Source organism: Lathamus discolor, chromosome 11 (assembly GCF_037157495.1).
Source record: "Lathamus discolor isolate bLatDis1 chromosome 11, bLatDis1.hap1, whole genome shotgun sequence".
Classification (NCBI taxonomy): Eukaryota; Metazoa; Chordata; class Aves; order Psittaciformes; family Psittacidae; genus Lathamus; species Lathamus discolor.
In genome coordinates, this window is record NC_088894.1 from 4,105,792 (window position 1) to 4,123,306 (window position 17,515).

Genomic DNA, 17,515 nt, shown 5'->3' on the forward strand with positions numbered 1-17,515 from the left:
TATGGTGGTAAAACCGATTTCCTTTTGGCATGGGCACTATAGCTGGCCATGGGACTTGATGCCCCCGGGACTGATGGGGCTTGGCACATCCTCTAATCAATCAGACTGGATTGGTCCAAGTTGATTTATTTGCCTGTAAGAAAGGAGCTAGAAATGCTGATTCTTTGCAGCTGTGAACAGAACTCCCTTGAGCTTTCTGATCTGAAACGTGCTTTTTTCCTGGCACTGATTGCTTTCCAACTGGCAGTTCTGATCCAATTGACAGCGGTTGCCTGAGAGTGCTGCTCTGCCGAACAAACGGAACGCAGTGGTGTGGTTAAGGCTGCACTGCTCTGAGATGCTGGTTTTGCTGTCAGAGCCGTGCCATGTCCTTACCAGCACCACCTGATGCAGCGCAGGGAAAAAGAAGCCCTGGGGAAATTCAGATGACCTCTGAGAGCACCTGGAATCAGATGTGAAATCGTGCCACTGCACTTGTTCTGTGTTCGACCCCAGTGCAAAAGGCAACTAAAAAGAAAGGTCAGAAGAATAATCCATGACAAATGCAGTGACTGTTTCTGGAGCACAGGTTTGCTCACACGTTTCTCCAATAGGAGATCCTGAGGCCAGCAACGGATTGAAGTTCATAAGCTAAGTTCACATGTTCAGCCCTCTCAATGCATCAAATCTGTAAGGCAAATATGAGCGGGTTAGGTGCTAGAGCCTTGGAATCTGTCTTCAGAGAGACACTAACTCAGCGACACTAACTCAGGGTGATAGCCTGGGACTGTAAGGAGTTGCAATAAGCACACACACACACACACCGGGTGCCTTCGGCAGTAACTTTTGGACCCACTGTTGGCCAAATGACACAGGAGCAGCCCTCTAAAAACCTCAGGGTTCCTACAAGCTTTGTGAAAATCAGGAAGAGGTTAAAGAGGCCCAGACTGCTGTGGGTTTAGGGAAAGCCATCAGATCACCTGGCAGCGCGTGCTGTGCAGCTGAGCAGTGTTGTGAAGCTCAAAGCCAGCACACAGAAAACCAGAAAACTCAGAAAAAAGGGCTTGCTCAGTTCATATCTGGGGGGGTTTCAGCAGAGATATAAACCTGATCTCCCATGTCCTGGTGGTTACCCCAGCCATGGTAGCTTTTAGGGGGTTTACGTGCTATCCTTTCTTCCTGAAATTCCTCGCTATGCATGTGAGCAGGTACTAACACACAGAGGGGTTGGTGTACTGAAGCATGGGGGTGGTTTAACCACCTGAAGTTTGAGCATCTCCTATTGAGGCACCATCAGCAGTCCTGCAGCGGGACAGTGATCGCTGGTCCAACAGCAAATGCAGCTCTGAAGGGGTCTGTTCTCCCTGCCTACCCTAAAGCTTCCAGTGTTTGTTGCCTAACACAGAAGTGCAGATCTAGATGGAGCCCAAAAGGCAACTGAGAGCTGCTGTTGGAAGCTTCTTTGCTCCATTGATTGCACGGCTTATGTGAGGCACCCACAGTGACACTTTAGATGATGAATACAACCTGGTGATGTTGCATCACAGAACTTTCATAAAACACTGTTTAAGACTGAGCCAATCCACGGATGATTCATCTTTGTTCTTGCAAACAGATGCTGGTTTGGGCACTTTTTGTGTGCCCTGCTGGAATTACGCAACAGTGACATTTTTCTGGGTAAACAAGCCACTCCTTTTCTAGCTTTGCTGTACAAAAGGCATTCTGGTTCCTCAGGAACCCTACAATCCTCCCTGGCAGCTCTTCCAGTCGAATTCCATCTTTTTGCTCTTGGAAGAGCACAACTGTTATTCTGAGATCTCATCAGGCCTCCATGCAACAGTGTTCACAGTTCAGAGATGCTTCTTCTTCCCTTGGGATCTCTTCCTCTCCACCCCCATGTCCCAGAGGAATGGTTTTCACCCAACATTTATTTTGGACGAGCTGTCATGTTTCATTTCCTTATGGTCAACCACTTCAGTGCTACACTGCGTTCTCTTCTTCTGCCTTTCCCACCACAGACCTCACACAGCCATAGTCACAATGTAGTCATTGCTGCTCTTTGGTGGGTTTGGTTTTCCCATCAAGTCCACTTTCATGTACTCGCATGTACCAGGGTCCTTTATTGATAAAACACTTCGTTTGGTTTTGCCTCTTCTTTTCCACATTGTCTCCCATTGCAGTTCATTGGCTACGTCACCCGCCAGCTTTCTGTTCGGCCAGTGAAAAAATACCCACCTCTCAATCCGTATGCAATTAGTTAGTTTGGGCTCCACGAGTTCTCATTATTCCTTTTCTTCATCATTCTTGCATTAAAACGGCTGTAAATTGAAGGGTGATGCTGATTTTATAACTTGCTGGGAGAAAAGTGCTTGCCTTTTATTTACCAGCTTGGAAAACAGCAGATTCTCCGGCTAGGCTGGAGCAGCAGTAGTGCAGGTATCTTCCAGTCTTTCTGCTGCTGGTTGACAACAGACAGCATGAGCTGTGTGGTCTTTTATGGTGGTTAGCAGCCGTCTGTATCAAAAATGGAGCCTGAGTGATCAACTCTTCTTTGGCTTCAGAGAGAGGAGTGGATAAATTACACTTCAGGTTTCTCTGTGTGGCTTCATATGCCAGGAACTTCCTCTGCATGAAAGGCAGCTCTCCTTGTAAGAAAGGAAATCAGCCTTTCTCAGCCCCCTGAGACCATTGCTGGTGCCACATTGATCATTTTACATTTGACTTTTAAAAGGCGATGTTAAGAAAACGAAAATGCCCACAGAGGAAAGCTGTAATTCCTGCTGGCTACTTATGCCAACAAGCAGCTAGTGGAAGCTCATCATCTACGTGACAGAGAGATGGGCTTGTCCAGAGGGCTACAGACTTACTTCAGACATCTCTCCTGGGTGGAGAAGGGCCAAGCTGATTACATGAACTGCACACCGAAACTCTGGACAGCTGAAGTTAGGCAAGATGAATCTAAAGCCTCTGACAAACAGCACTGTTTGGCCTTTGGACATCGCCTAAACAGAGCGTTACAAACCGCTCACCTTGACAGCAGCAGCTTAAACGGGGCTGTCTCATCAGCTGGCGTTGGCTTTGCCATCATTCCACTGAGCTTACTCAGGGCTGCACAACCTGGGTGTGTGACCAGCTCCCCATAACAACATCGTGATGGACCTGCCCCCCTTCTGCTGGGAAGGTCCCTGGCTGGAATCCCATGCTTGGTAGCCGTGATTGTTCATATCACACTTGTGAAGGTTTATAGATTTGCTGTTGGTTTCACTTCTCATCCTTGTAGCTGCCTTACCTGGCAATTCTGAGCAAAGAGCAGTGGGTAAAGATGAGCTTTCAGACCAGGGGGTGGTTTAGGCCTTTTTAATACAATGAGGAACACTTCAGGTGTGGTGCGTTCATGGGTCACTGGTTTAACACTTCGGAGTATTTCTGTCCCGGGATTTCAGCAGTGCTTTACTTTGGTACAGTATTGCTCATTCACAGGGTTTGAGAACAGTCTGCAGCACCCACTGGATGAGCAGCTAAGGGCTGTATCCAGGTAGTAACAACCTGTGTTTTGATCTATGACATGTACTGTGCTTACCAAGGCCACAGACCCATGTGCGGAGACCCCCAGTGTCGTAGAAGTGTGTTTGCCAGCTGGGCTAAAGAAAAGGAGAAACAGAAAGGGAAGGAGGGAGCGTTTGGATGTTCTCACTGCCAAGCTGACAATACTGATGTCCAAAGCAACATGATTTTCTTCATTTGTGGGGAACTCAGACACGAAGCCAACAGGGTGTGATGGCTGGAAAGGCAATTGTTAAAACTAAATGTGCTCTTTCCTTTGCCTTGTTCACTCGACAAGAGGAGTGGGAACAGGCTGATGAGGGAACTTGGAGAACATGCTGTGCACCTGGAAGCTTGTCAGCTTTTCCCAGCTAGATCTAGCCCAACTTGTTTGTCTCCATCTGGGATCTGTCCTACAATCAGATGGGAAAGAAGTGAAAACGGATCTGAGCATTACCAAGACTCTTCGCAAACCAGGTCGCTCCCCTTCACCCCTCTCTGTACTTCTCTTCTGGTTTCACCTGATCACTTCCAGAGTCCATTGGTAGTTGCAGGAGCAGTGTTTTTTCCCCTGGTACCAAGTCCACCTCTTCCAGCAGAAGCCATATGCTGGAGCACAGAATTCCCCACTGCAGCAGTGAATCACAGGCAGGGTGTTTGCTGTTGTCAGCACGGTTTGGATGAATTATTTGTAGCTGTTCTGCCTCTTTTCAGCTTTGGGAATGGTCCAGCCAGAAGGAAATCGTTAAGTGCTGGGAAAGAGAATACAAGTGTTTAAAGTCTGGCTCTCTGCTGCAATGGGATGTCTGCAACGTCAACCAGCGCGCTGGGGGCTTATGCCAGCGACACTGGAGCTCTGCCTTCCTCGAGAGGTGTTGTCATGGAAAGCTGCCCGAGAGCCCTGCCACAGAGGCAGGGGACAGCGCGTGGGCTCTTAGAGAGAGCAGTGCATTGGAGGGAGTCCAGAGCAGCTGGCTCCCTGCTCCTGGGCTGCCTGTCTGGAGCAGTGTCACATCCTCTGCTTTGTGCAGGGCCATCCAAGGCCTTGAGCAAGAGGTATCTCCATACAGTCTGTAGTACTGCAACTCCAGAGTAGCATGAAGCAGAGGCATTCAAACAATTGCGTTTGCACAGAAATCCCAGGAATTAAAAGAGCTTTTAAACAACCAGTGTATAAGTGCACAAACCTCACTGCTTTAGTCTCCCTTACCTAGCAAAGGTCTCGCTATGCAAGGGTCCATTTTGCATAGCATCTCTCAAATCTTTCATTTCACCTCAGCCTCAATCTTGAAGCCTCGAGGAAGGTAACAGGACCTTCTAACACAGCGGTGGGAATACAGAGCATTCCCCAGGAACCTCGTGGCTCAGGGAAAAAGATGGATATTTCTTTAGTTGGGAATTTCAGTGGGCAAAGGTACCACATTTTTGAGATGTCCACATTGTCCAGGCTGTGGGAGAATGGTTAGCAGTGAGAAACCCACCTGAGGAATGGAATTGTCTCCCCTTCTTTGCATGAAAACACTAAGAATATAACACCCCTTGTATGAAGCTTTCCCACCTCCAGCTGCCCACCAGTTACTGATGCAAGTCCAGGTCACCTGCTCAAAGGTCAACAGATCAGGTTAGTATGTCATTGCCATAATAACAACCTGGAGCTGGGACCGACTGAAGCACTTGATACACAGGGATTAGTCCAAACACAGCTGCCACATGCCATCAGGAGCTTGAAATCCAGGGCAAACTTAGCCAAGGACAGCTCAAACCTTTTCCTTCGAGATTTAAGATAAATCCTGGCTAGAACTGCCCATTGAGAGAGGAGTGAGGAGCTGCCTTAAGAGACACATCTTGCTGTCATTAAAAACCAAAGGAAAACCAGGTATTTCAAAGGGGATAAAAAGAGTATGAGTGCTGTGGATGGAGGTGGCTGGGAGACAGCAATGAGGCTGTTGGAAAATCTCAGCAACCCCTGCCCCTTGTCCATCACCAGAGGTCCCTTGATCTGAGAGCCAGAAGTGCTGCAGTGATTGCGCCAGTCTTGGTTAGACCGAGACCTTTCAGGAGCTCTCTGGGGTTCACAGATTTCATCATTAACTGTCACTGCAGCGTTTCTTAGGCTGCTGCTCCAATTGTATCTAGATAAGCCCTGAAGCCGTTCATGCTTTCCCAGACAATGGGATCATGCGTTTGGATGCGACATCGATTGCATCCTGGTGGCAGATTAACCTGGCTGATGAAACAGTAATGAAACATGTTGCGATCGATTCCCTCCCCTCTCCTTGCGGAGTGCAATCAGTTTGTGTTTGCTCTGCTAACTACATTCAGCACTTTGCCTTCTGCCTATCTCTTTCATTTTAATATATCAAAGGGCTTAATAGTATTTTTAGTGTGGCAGCAAATTTACAGCCAGGTCTGCAGTATTCCAGGCAATATTTTTGCAGTTGAATAGACTTGTGGACCTTCTAGATTCACTCCTTTACCACAAACACATGGGGCTTGTTCTGATCGAGTAGAATATTGGCTTTCAAGTCCCTTATACCAAAAGGCTGGGTCAGATCCAGGACACCGAGGACACAGGCTGAGCATTCACAGCAGGCAGCCCCGTTTCCTTCCTCCCTTTCAAGCAAAAGAAAGCCAGGCAGGTCTGTAACAGCTGGAGCAAAGAGGGACTGGAAAGGCAAAGCGGGTTATGAAAAGCAGCTCTGTGTATCACACTCTTTTACCGCCCATCTTTTCTTCTGTGGGAGGCCAGTGGAAAAACAGGGTTAAAAAAGGGATCTCTGCCCTCCTCTAGCCCTGGTGTGAGGTGGTGGCCATGAGCGAACCAGCCCAGGGAACCACGTGGGAATGTTTTGCCCAGCATAACGCATCCCACCGCCTGAGCCAGGGCAGGAGCTACCTGCACCGCCGTGTCCCACAGCAGCACTGCCACACTGTGGGGGGCTGCTGGGACCGGGTGGGCTGGGACAGGGAGGCCGCAGCATGGTGAGGTGGGTGCTGAGAGCAGAGGGCTCCCAGCTGCCTCTCCTGCAGCCAGCCAGGGGAGCACTGAGGGCTGGCTCCTTGGGGCACAGGGCACCCCAACCCTGGGGGTGTCCCCATGGCACCAGTGCGGCGGGGATGGAGCCTTCTGTCACAGATGGGGGGGTGTCAGGACGACAAGGAGGGGTCAAGCTTTCGCAGGAAGAGGGCAGAAGCTTGGTCAAGGTGGGATGGTGCTGGCAGGATGCTTTGGGGAGCTGGGCTGGATGGGAGCTGGTGGCTGGTGCTGAGGACCGCGGTGCTCAGACCTGCCGGTGACTCAGCCGGTGACCTCTGGTCCTCCTGCCTGAACCTGGGGCCATTCGTGGTCATGCTTGAAGCCTCCCTGATGCATAACTCGCCTGTTGCGCCTGTCTCTGCTCCGGATGCTCAGCGTGGCTGCCGGGTGCTCACCCTCGTGACCGGCTCCCCGAGTGGAGTCACCTCCCTGCTGCTTTGTCCTGTGGGACCTGGCTCTTTGAAGTCACACCCAGCCTGTCCCGCGGTGCGTGACTCGGCCAGTGCTGCCCCAGGGACCCTTCGCTCATGCCCGTCACGCGTTGCCTGAGCTGTCGACCAAGCTCCATGGTCTCCTCACCCCATGGCTGGGCAATGGGTGCAGAGCATGGGGTGCTCAGCAAGGCAGAAGGTTTTGATGCTGCCTGTGGGTAAACCTCTGCCGCTGTGTTGGAAGCATGGGGTGTTTATGGCCAACATCTGCAAAACCATGTTCTCCCCATTGCTGCCATGCTGGAGCACCCCGGCACCCGGAGCTGCCATGCCCCCTGATTCTGCTCTGGATGCCGGTTCAGCATCCCAAACACTGCCATTGGGATGAAGCCAGAATATCATCATTCCACCCTTGCGGCTGGCATCAGTGGGGCAGGCTCAAGAGATTGCCATTATAGAGGAGCGCTTACAGGCATGCTCCCCCCATATTCCTCTGGGATGGACCCTGTCCATGAGGAGCACCCTCTGCCCACCTCTACCCTTGATGGCTGTTCCTGTCCTCATGGGGAGGGACCCAGGGTGCAGGGGGAAGAAGAGCATCAGCTCCCATAGGGCCAGGGCTCACATCCCTCCCTGCTTGTTCCACCCTGACACCTCTGTTGCCTGTGCGCCGTGCTCCAGAGACCCCTGGTGTATCTGCGATAGTGACCATGGTGGTTTGTGGCAGGCCAAGGGAGGGTGAGGACACTGCTCCCATCATCCTGGCACCCAGCAGGTCAGGGTGGTGCCGGGTGACATGGCTGGGAGGACAGGCAGACCCTGGAGGTCCCCTCTCTGCTCCCCTCTCCACTGCACCTCTTGCTTTGCTGCAGGGTGGAGGGTTCAATGGCCACGGTGGGGATGCACATCCAGATGATGTGGCCATGGAGGGACCAGCCCAGGCTGTACGGGGTGTTCAGAGGAAGCTCTGAGGAGGTGCTGTCCCTCTCCCAAACCCGTCTCTCCAGCTCTTCGCCACCCTTGGCTCTACTCACCCGGCCGCATTGCTCTCCCCACTTTTTGTCCCCAGGCTGATCCCTGCTGTTTTGGCCAGTGCCCAGCCTGGCTCAGCTCCCTGCACTCATAGGAACGTCTGCTGGACATGGTCCTTGCTGCTGGTGGCCCTGACACAGCCCGAGCCGCACCGTGCGGTGTCACCCTGGGCACAGAGGGGATCCAGGCTTGGGTTTCTGTTCACTCACCTCTGCTGCCACTGGACCTCAGGGAGGCAGGGCAGGGGATGTGCCACCGTCCTCGGTGTGTCAGTCACACTCATCTTCATTCCACCGCAGCTTTATTTCTTCAGATCCCTGATGGAAAGAGGTGGTGATGAAAACATCATGTTTTGCTTCCTGGTTGTAGGGCAGCACAGGATCAGGTGGAGTCCCCCTGACCAGAGAAGCATCTTCCTGAACTGGAGCACACCTGTAAGTGCTCCTCTATAATAGCAATCTCTCGAACCTGCCCCACTGATGCCAGCCCCAAGGGTGCAATGATGATACTCCGGCTCCATCCCAATGGCAGCATTTGGAATGCTGAACCAGGCACATCTAATACTTCAGAACACAGCTTCTATCCTCTCTGTTGCCTTTCCCCATCCTCCCCCCTGTGCAGGGGAGGCCAGGCCCGGCAGCTGGCTCTGCCTCCAGCTTTACCTTCACACCAGGTCACTAAATCCCCTCTTGCACAACAGCCTGTGTAGCCAGGGCAGGAGAGCAGCGCTGGCACTGGTGGCTCTGCAATCACAGCCACCTCTTGCATCACCTCACTGGTGGCCTTGAGGTCCTGGAGAGCAGGAAGTAAAAAGCTATTGTTGCTTTTTTAACAAGGCAGGTTGTACACACGCACACACACACAGCTTATCCAGCTGGGCAAAGGGGGGTTTGCAGGAGAAGCAGCTCCTCAGGAGCCTTTCGTTTGAGTCTGTGTTGGTTCAAAGAGGTTTGCAGCCAGAAAAGCAGTGGTGCTCCTAAGCGTGCTCTTTTGCTGCTGCTCTGGTGCCATTGCTTTCATTCGGATGAGACCAGGGAAAGAGCTTATTGAAATGAAGTTCCTGTCTATGGCCTGCCTGGGTTCCTTCTCCGTGTTTGGTGATCTCCTTTAGCCACCAGCCCTGCATGCCCTGAGGTGACCTCGCCTCTCCATCCCCTTCCTGGTCTCAACTATAATGATGGGTTGTCGCGGTCCCGTGACAGACAGGCGAGGACGGGAACGCCTGGCACTGTTTGTGAGAGCTTACCTGTACCACACCATGACACAGTTTTCGTGAAAGAAGCCATTACGAAGGTCCGGGGCATTGATGCAGATCTGGTCCCAGAGCTCGGAGATGTGTTTGTGTTTCGGAGTCTGCCAAACCAGCTTCCTCGCTGGCTGAAACCGGGAGGTCAGGAAGGGCTGATGTGCGCTGGGAGCAGGAGTGGCCTTAGCTCCCAAAAGCACCTTAGCTCCCCAGGGCACTGCCGTGGGGAGCGGCGCCTCGTCCCGCGCCCCAGGAGCTGAGCCGGTTGTGGCAGGCGTGCCTGGCAAAGTGTGTGTTTGCCTGAAAATCCATGACTAAAACGCATCTCCGAGCGTCAGGTGATGAAGCCTCGTGCTCCAGCATGACTCTGTTCCCAGGAGAGACCCCACTGCCGCAGGTGAGGCTGCTTCTTGGCAGCCTGGCTCTGCCGTTGGCTCAGGCTGCAGTTAATGAACTGTGAGGGCTTCAAAGGATCTTGGACCTCTTTCAATGGGACTTTCGTATCTCATTTCAAGAAGGCAGCAAGGCTTGGCCCTGTCAGACACATCTCATGAGCTTCCTTCTGCCTTTGTCTTGGTCCTCATGCTCAGGGGAGGGGGTTTTTTAATAACAAGAGCCGGTGAGCAGGAATCACTGCATCTCAGAAGCATGCAGAGCTGTATGGGCAAAATTCCCTTCCTCCCCTCCTTCTGCCCGCTGGTGTTCACCTCTATTTCCCCTGGCCATGCTCATCCTCCTCTGCAACTCACGTGCACCTCAGTGGGTCAAGAGATGGGAAAGAAGTGTATTTATGAGGCTGGGAAGTTGGCAGGGGTCTGGCAGGCTGCAGGAGGATGCCACCCCCCTGGGTCTGGTATTAAAGCCCCAACCAGGGCAAGCAGAGACCCACTGGGGACAACTCAACTGCAAAGGGCTGAAGGCAACAGTGCTGGCTCTGGCTGAGGGGTGCTCCTGTGCTAAGGGATGCTGCTGGGCTCACGGATGCTGCTGCCCCCCCCCCCCCAAAAAGCTTTTGCAGCATGTCTTTGTTCCATGCTGTGCAAGGCAGAGGGCAGGGTTAGGCTTTTACAGGGCTGCAAAGTACTGGAAAACTGGAAGTTTTCCCACTGTGTGTTGTAAACGGAGCAGCATGACCTGCCTCGGATGAAAGGAGCTGCTGCCTGCACCTTTCCCTTTGGGTTAAACCAACAGCAAAGCCGTGGCAGAAGTTCAAAGTGATCTGAGCAATCTGGTGGCCAGAGGAGAGGATTCTTGTGCAAACAGCTGTCACACTGTGGTGGCAGCAGTGGAGCCTGGTTGGCATCATCCCAGCAGGATCACCCAGTGCCTCTGCCTTCAAAAAGCCTCTGCAGATCCCCTATGGGTACCTCTTGCACATGGGACATCCCTGAGGCTTTCCTTGGGTGGGATGCTTCTGCAGTGATGATAATCTTGGTCACCCACTTTCTGAGTCTGAGAGCAACATGGGGCTGTATCCAACCGAGGTATGACATGAACCTGCTCTGAGCGCAGCAGCTGGGACAGATGTGGGCCTTTAAAAAGCCTGTCTATCTGCAAGTGACACTTTGCTATGTGCCTGCTGGCCAGAGCTGCAGCTGGGGCCCGAAACGTTTTTGTCTATACTTAGTGCATTTTTCAGATAACCCTCTTACTCTATTTTTGGGCTATATGCTGACTTAGGGCCCCTTTTTGCTCTTGTGCTCTGCTTTATCACAGGTTCAAAGCCTTTCTGGGTTTGGGATTTTCATACACCCAAATGTTTGGAAGGAGTTTGAGAAGAAGGCAAGTAAATGGGCTTTTTGGATTCTTTATTATTCCGAAAATTGGAGTTTGGGTTATTTATTGTTCCAAAAGTGGGGAGAAAATTATTTTTTAAACATTTTGATGGAGCAGCTCAGCCTGGAAACCATGAAAGGCCTTTGCCTTCCAATGAGACCTTCAGGAGATCAGAAACCTGGGCTTCCTGTGTGAGAGAAGGAGAGAAGGTGCCCTGCGTGGGTTTGAAGGTTTCATCTCCGTGTGGATCATTGAGGGAGCAGAGGGGTCTGGGAGCAGTTTCAGTGATGGGTCCGTATAAGGCTGCTGTGGCTGGGCTCAGCGAGAGCCACGCTGCCGGTGGGAGCGCTTGGCCAGCAGGACCAGAGCGCCCGCCAAGACCCAATGGAAACTCCTGAGAGCAGGAACCTTTAACACAGGCTGTGATTGCTCTTTTTAAGGTCACCTCCTTGGAAAGCACCGTGCTTGGGCAGGCCACCATCCAAGGAGCAAACTGACAGGGACACGTGTCCCTAGCAGCCCCGTACTGGTGTATGGGGACATCTCTCCTTCAGTGATGGCCGGAGCAACGTGTTGGGGGAGCTTTGCTTCCCTGTTATGCCAGAGCTCTCTCTAAGGCTTCCAAAAGCAGCTCCACTCCTGAGGCCATGGGGAGTGGGGCCACCACGCTTTGAAGTCAGGTCAGGCACAGCCAGCGCTCCTGCAAGTCAAACCAGCCCAGCCCAGCCACTGCGCCTGATCCAGGAGGGGCACTCGCTGCAGAGCTGTGTATTCCTGTGTATCCCACCGCACTCTGCGCTTGATCCACAACCAGGATCCAAACAGTGCAACCCAGAGGCTTGGGGAGACCAGGGATTGTATGCATTTTAAACCTCCTGTACCTGTCAAAGGTCTTGGGATGGTGCTCAAAGAGCAAGGGGAAAACTTCCCTTGTCCTTTTGTCCTCTCCAATCTGGAGACCTATCTCCAGTGTCACCGTGATCCTACCTCCTCTCCTGGCTCCAGGGAGGGTGCCATGCTCCCTCAGGAGAGTGCCAAGGAACACACAGTGAGATGCTGCCTTGCACCACTTGTCTGGGGGAGGATTGTCTACATGCCACCGAGTCCTTGAAGGCTTTCAGCCCTGTCACTGAGCTCTGCGCTGTTTATCGCCATCCCAGCCTGCGTGTGCTCAGACTGGCTGCACAGGGTCAGCCCAGGGCTCAGGGAAAGGCACAGCTGCCATCTCCCCTCTGGCTTTGGGTGACCTCAGTCCTGCAGCACCTAAACAGTGTTGGCAGAGCCGCAACGTGACCCAGGATGAGACCAGAACTCAGCCCTTCTGCTCATCCTGAACATTCTTCCTTTGTCCCACTTCATCTGGGTCCTATAGGCACCGATGCCTATCAATCAACTCATCTTGTGTCAGGCACCAGACGCACAGTGGGGGGGTGAGGGGTTTCTCCACAATGTCCCTAAAGAGGCAGTGTGCTGCAGTGCTGCCTGCCCCGGTCCCATGCACTTGGCTGTGGCTCATGTTCCCATGTAGCTCAGCCCAAGGGATTCATCAGAGACTCTAAATGTTCTCAGGAGCACAGAAAATCTACAAGAATAACTTCTAAAAGAAACCTGGAGAGGGGCTTTGGACCAGGGACTGCAGGGATGACCCAAGGGGGAGCGGCTTTAACCTGCCCGAGGGGAGACTGAGATGAGCTCTTAGGCAGAAGCTCTTCCCTGGGAGGGTGCTGAGGTGCTGGCACAGGGTGCCCAGAGAAGCTGTGGCTGCCCCATCCCTGGCAGTGCCCAAGGCCAGGTTGGACACAGGGGCTTGGAGCAAGCTGCTCCAGTGGAAGGGGTCCCTGCCCGTGGCAGGGGTTGGAGCTGGGTGAGCTTTAAGGTCCCTTCCAACTCAAACCAGTCTGGGATTCTATTAACATGGAGCGTGGATGTTTTTAGCCCCTCTCTCCCAGAGCCTGGCTGTCTTGAGCCATGCTCCCAGATTCCACACTGCTCACGTGTGCTCCTTCTCCAGCCTTCATCCAGCCATGCCACTGGTGTTGCCCCCAAGCAGTGTTTGTGGCCTTCCTGAAAATAGCCTGAAGCTAATTTTAACCTCGGCAGCATTCTATGTTTCAGGTCACCGGAGTGGTGCTGGGGAGCACGGGGCACGGCGTGTGCAGCGATGTGCATGCATGGGCATCCGCACTGACATTAAAGCTGAAGGTGGGCACCCTTCAGTATGGTAATGGGGGATCTGTTCCCCTTGTCTCAGCACAAAACCAGACTGGGGATTAAGAGAAGACTTTAGTGTTCCCTTCCTCTCCTTGATATAGTGGAACCTGCCCAAGGCAGGACATTTATAGCTGCCCTCCCTTATCGGGAGCTCTCTTGGGTTTCACTCCTGGGTGACACCTGGGAGTGTGCCCTGGTGCTGCTGTGGGCAGCTAGAGGAGGTTGCAGTCTTCCTGCCCTGCACAGCCCCTTGTCCCTGCGGGCTGGACCGGGTGCTGTGCAAAGTCGGGGGTAGCAGTGCCAGGCACCTGCAGCACCCACCTCATCCCCCTCATTTCTCTGTGAGCAGCAGGCCTGGTATCACAGCCATAAGACTTTGCTCAGTGCTGTCATAGTCTTTACCAGAGCTATAGGAGCTCAATAAGGAGGAAAGTCCCTCTTTTGGAGAGATGTCACCTGCAAATTGGTAAACTTGCTCCAGCTTCTCCATCAGCTCCCTGGGTCCCTCTTCTCCCTTTTTCACACTTGGGTTTACGACCTTGCTTCAAGAAGCAGATAAAGAGCTGTTCAACAGGGTCCCGAGAGCAAGGGACTCTCCCAGGAAGGACAGTGGGATCCCGGATGGGCACTGACCATTCCAGCATCATGGACCAGATCATAGGTGCCATCTGGGAGAAACTGCAGGCAGCCAGTGCCCTGGGGAGAGCACAGCCAGGGCCTGGGGCTGCAGCAGCAGCAGTAAAGTCCCTTCTCACCCCAGGGCAGCTGCAGAGAGCAGGTCCCTGCCTGGCTGCCCTCTAACACCCCAGGCAAGGATCTGGGGGCTGAGACACTGTGATGGGAGCTGCCCTCTCTCCTGGCCTGCACGTTGTAGTCTGAAGACACCATAAAAAGCTTTGAGGTGACTCACTGCAAGGACAACCACCAGCACGGCTGAGGCACTGCCTGGAACAGATCCTCCGAGGCTGTTATTTAAGGCTGAGGGTCACACTGGGTGCTGGATAAACACATCCCTGTCCTGGAGATCCTGCTCCAGCACAAACTCCTTAGGCTGTAGAGAGCTCACTAATGAGGAAAGAGAAAGTAGAGCAGAGTTGGTGCTGGTGACCTGGCGTGGCCATCCCAAAGATGCTCCCAGCAGCCACTGCTGGCACAAGGCTTCTGGCCCCTTCCTGGATGCTCAGGGGAGCCCTTTCTCTCAGCATCAGAACAAAACCAAACTGCAGGATAGAAAACTCAGGAGGAGGAGGCGATGGGTTCACTTTTCCCCACTTTATTCAGACCTTCTGAGATAAGGATGAAGCCATGATGAGGCTTTGGCTGTGCAGTTTGGGTGGGAGCAGGCTTGATCTTCCACTGGCCCAGGGTCAGTTTAGGCAGAATTTAATCCTGACATTAAAGAAGCCCTAAAAAGGCCCTAAAGGGGTACCCTGCCCACTATGAAGAACAAACCACCCGTATGGCTCATGGGGGTGAGGCTGGCGGAGCTTAGAAGTGATTGCTGCTGCTGCTGCTGGAAACCACAGGTACAGCCACATTTGAGGGGACCCATCACTGAGATACCACTAAGGATGAGATGACCCATGGCCAATGCCTCTTAATGGGACAGTGGGTAGTTTCCCCACTCCCTTTTCCTACAGTGTGGGCAGGGAGAGAACAAACCTCTGCTGCTGTCCTTACCCATGAAAGCTGCCTGCACCCACTGTGGGGCTCTGGAGGGGAGCTGAGGCTGCCGGGGAGATGACGTGCATGGTCCTGCGCCAGCCCCTGGCTGCACGGGCAATGACCCTGGCTGACTGCACCCCAGCCGGCAAGGTTACTGCTCGCTGAGACGCACACCCCAAAATCGCCCTGGGTTACATTACTGGGCTCATCTCCCCAGCTGCTATTTCCTTCTGTCCCAAAGCCAAGTGAGGAGCCTGTAGAAAACAAGAACGTGTCAGTCAAAGGGTGCTGTGAGTCAGAGAGCTCCTGGGCTCGCATCACGCGGGGCTGCTGGTGGCAATGGGGCTCTCTGCAGCATCCCCGGCTGGGAGGGACACCCCACCCTGGCTGGGTGCTGCTGTGGGAGGTGGCCAGCTCCTCCCCTGGTGTCTGCCCCCGAAGTATCTGCCTCCCTGGGCAGCCTTCCCAATGGGACACCGCTGCCTGGCTGCAAGCCGGTCTGCAACCCTGTGTTCAGAAGACGTTTTGGTGTTTCCTGGCACAAAGCTGCTGGTGACCCAAATTCTAAATATAGAAGCATGTCCATTATTTTTTTGTAGCAAAACACAAAACGACTGCACCACATTCATCTCTGGAAAATGGGTCCTTTCGTAAATAGAACACGTGGATTTCTTTCTGGTGAGGTCACCTCCTGGCCATTCTCATTGTGGTCATTCTCAGAGTGACCTCAGGGTTGTTTGCTGGAGGTAAACTCCTCCATGCTCCTTCCCTGCTGGAAAGCCACGCTCAGAGCCTGTGGCAAATCCCAGGCCTGAGGCTGCAGGTCTCTTGGGATGGATGGACCATCCCCATCCCAGGTGACGGGCGGTTCCTCTGCGTTGAAGCCTGCCTGCTCCTGGGGCAGAGCTGCTGGGGAAGGCTGGTGAGCCACGTCCCTGTCTTTCCCCTGCACCTTTGGGTGCCATGCAGGTTGTGGGCATCTGTTGGTGACATAAGGAGGCTTCTTGGGACTGGAGGGCTGTGGTTGCCCTGTGGGCATAATCAGCATCTATCCTTGGGCATCTCTGGGGAAGCAGGGTGATGGGAGAGGCCATGCTGGGGACCATTGCTGGTGGACCTTCCTCTGGACACTAAACTACAGCAAGATTCCAATGAGACTTCTCAGGGGTTGGTGGTTTTGACCAGTTTAAGTGAATTTTGAGAAGAATGAGTAGAGGAAGAGCTGACACCCCCAGCACACACATCCACACCTCCTGTCTCTCGTGCCACCACTCAAGGGGCCAGAGCTGCTCACAAAGGCAGTAATGAGGATTTTAATGATGTAAACTGCGTCTGTTGCCCTTTCTTGATCTAGGACACAGAAAACCAACTTCAGGCAGGAGCTCCCAGGCAAATCCATCCCAAGAGATGGGCAGCATGAAAATAGGAACCTGAGGAGCTGAGGCGTGTTGGACATGTGGGCTATTGGTGGCACCTCCCAGTCCACTTCACCAGGGCTGGGTGGGGGTCAGGGTTTCTGAGCATATCCCCAGGTCTTAAAGTCAGTGCCCTGAGGCCTCATAGTAGAATGGGGGTGGCCAGGACAGGGTGTCCTTTTGGGGAAGGAGAAAGAGCAGCTTCTACTCATTTCATTTTCCTGTTCTCTATTATTTTGTGCAGAGCGCATGTTAAAGGTCTGTCTCCATTCATCACAAATGTACTTCTTCACTAACTGCTCCTCCCAGCCCCAGCACGAGCACACAACTCACACTAAGGCATCAAGCCACGTGGCTCAAATGAATTGTGGTCTGCCAGCACTGTGAGTACCTCAGCTGCTGCAGATCCATACCCCCAGGACATGCAGGGCCACAGCTGTGAAATCACAGCTCAGCAGTTACCTGTGTGACCCAAGCATCACCAGGAGCAATGACTGAGGCAGGGCTCCCTGGGCTTGGGGAAAAACTTGTGACAGGATGGAGGAGCAGCACCTGCTCAGGATGCAGCAAGGTGACCCTGGGGACCTGCAGGGAAACTGGAGTAGACAGGAAACTGGAGGGGTGCTCTGGGACACCCTTGCTCAGCCCACCCCAAATGCTGGAGACATGTTTTTGGAGGGCTTTGCAGAAAACCAGTCATACTGTTATTTCCTAATCTCCTATTTCTTCAGAAGTTTGGGGTAACTGGACCCAGCATCCTTGTTTTCTAATAAAGGACAGGTAAATAATGAGAGCTCTGACTGATTTGCATGCCATGTGTTGGGTGAAATGAAGCACGTGCATTCCATGCTGGCCCTGCACCTTGCCAGGAGCTATCAGCACTGCTCCCCAAAACCTCTTAGGTGAAGAACCCAATGTGATCATCATCCCATTTTCAACAGTCACCCAAATGCACAGAGTGCTGAGCAGCAGAGCCTGAGGCTGCTGGAGGTGCAGACTCATGCTGTGACAAACGCAGGCTCCAGCTAACTCCATTACCTGGGGGCAGGTGATGTGCAGTCAGCTGCTGGCTCGTGCAGCCATCGGGCCATGCAGGTCAGCTCACTGCAGCGTGACTCTCCTCAGCAACCACCCAGGAGCCAAAACCAGGCCGATCCTTTTGTTGGGGTGCGTGTGCCTG

General features: G+C 53.1%; 1 long non-coding RNA gene across 2 annotated transcripts; it reads right to left on the minus strand.

Moving 5' to 3' along the window:
- Positions 1-3,321: 3,321 nt before the first annotated feature.
- Positions 3,322-8,648, minus strand: LOC136020532 (uncharacterized). 2 transcript variants are annotated; one of them, XR_010615388.1, is made up of 3 exons: positions 8,491-8,648; positions 8,232-8,339; positions 3,322-4,274 (listed from the first exon to the last, which is right to left on the minus strand). It is a non-coding gene; the product is annotated as an uncharacterized LOC136020532 (long non-coding RNA). The 2 variants fall into 2 exon arrangements; XR_010615387.1 differs by having other exon boundaries at positions 8,455-8,648.
- Positions 8,649-17,515: the final 8,867 nt, after the last annotated feature.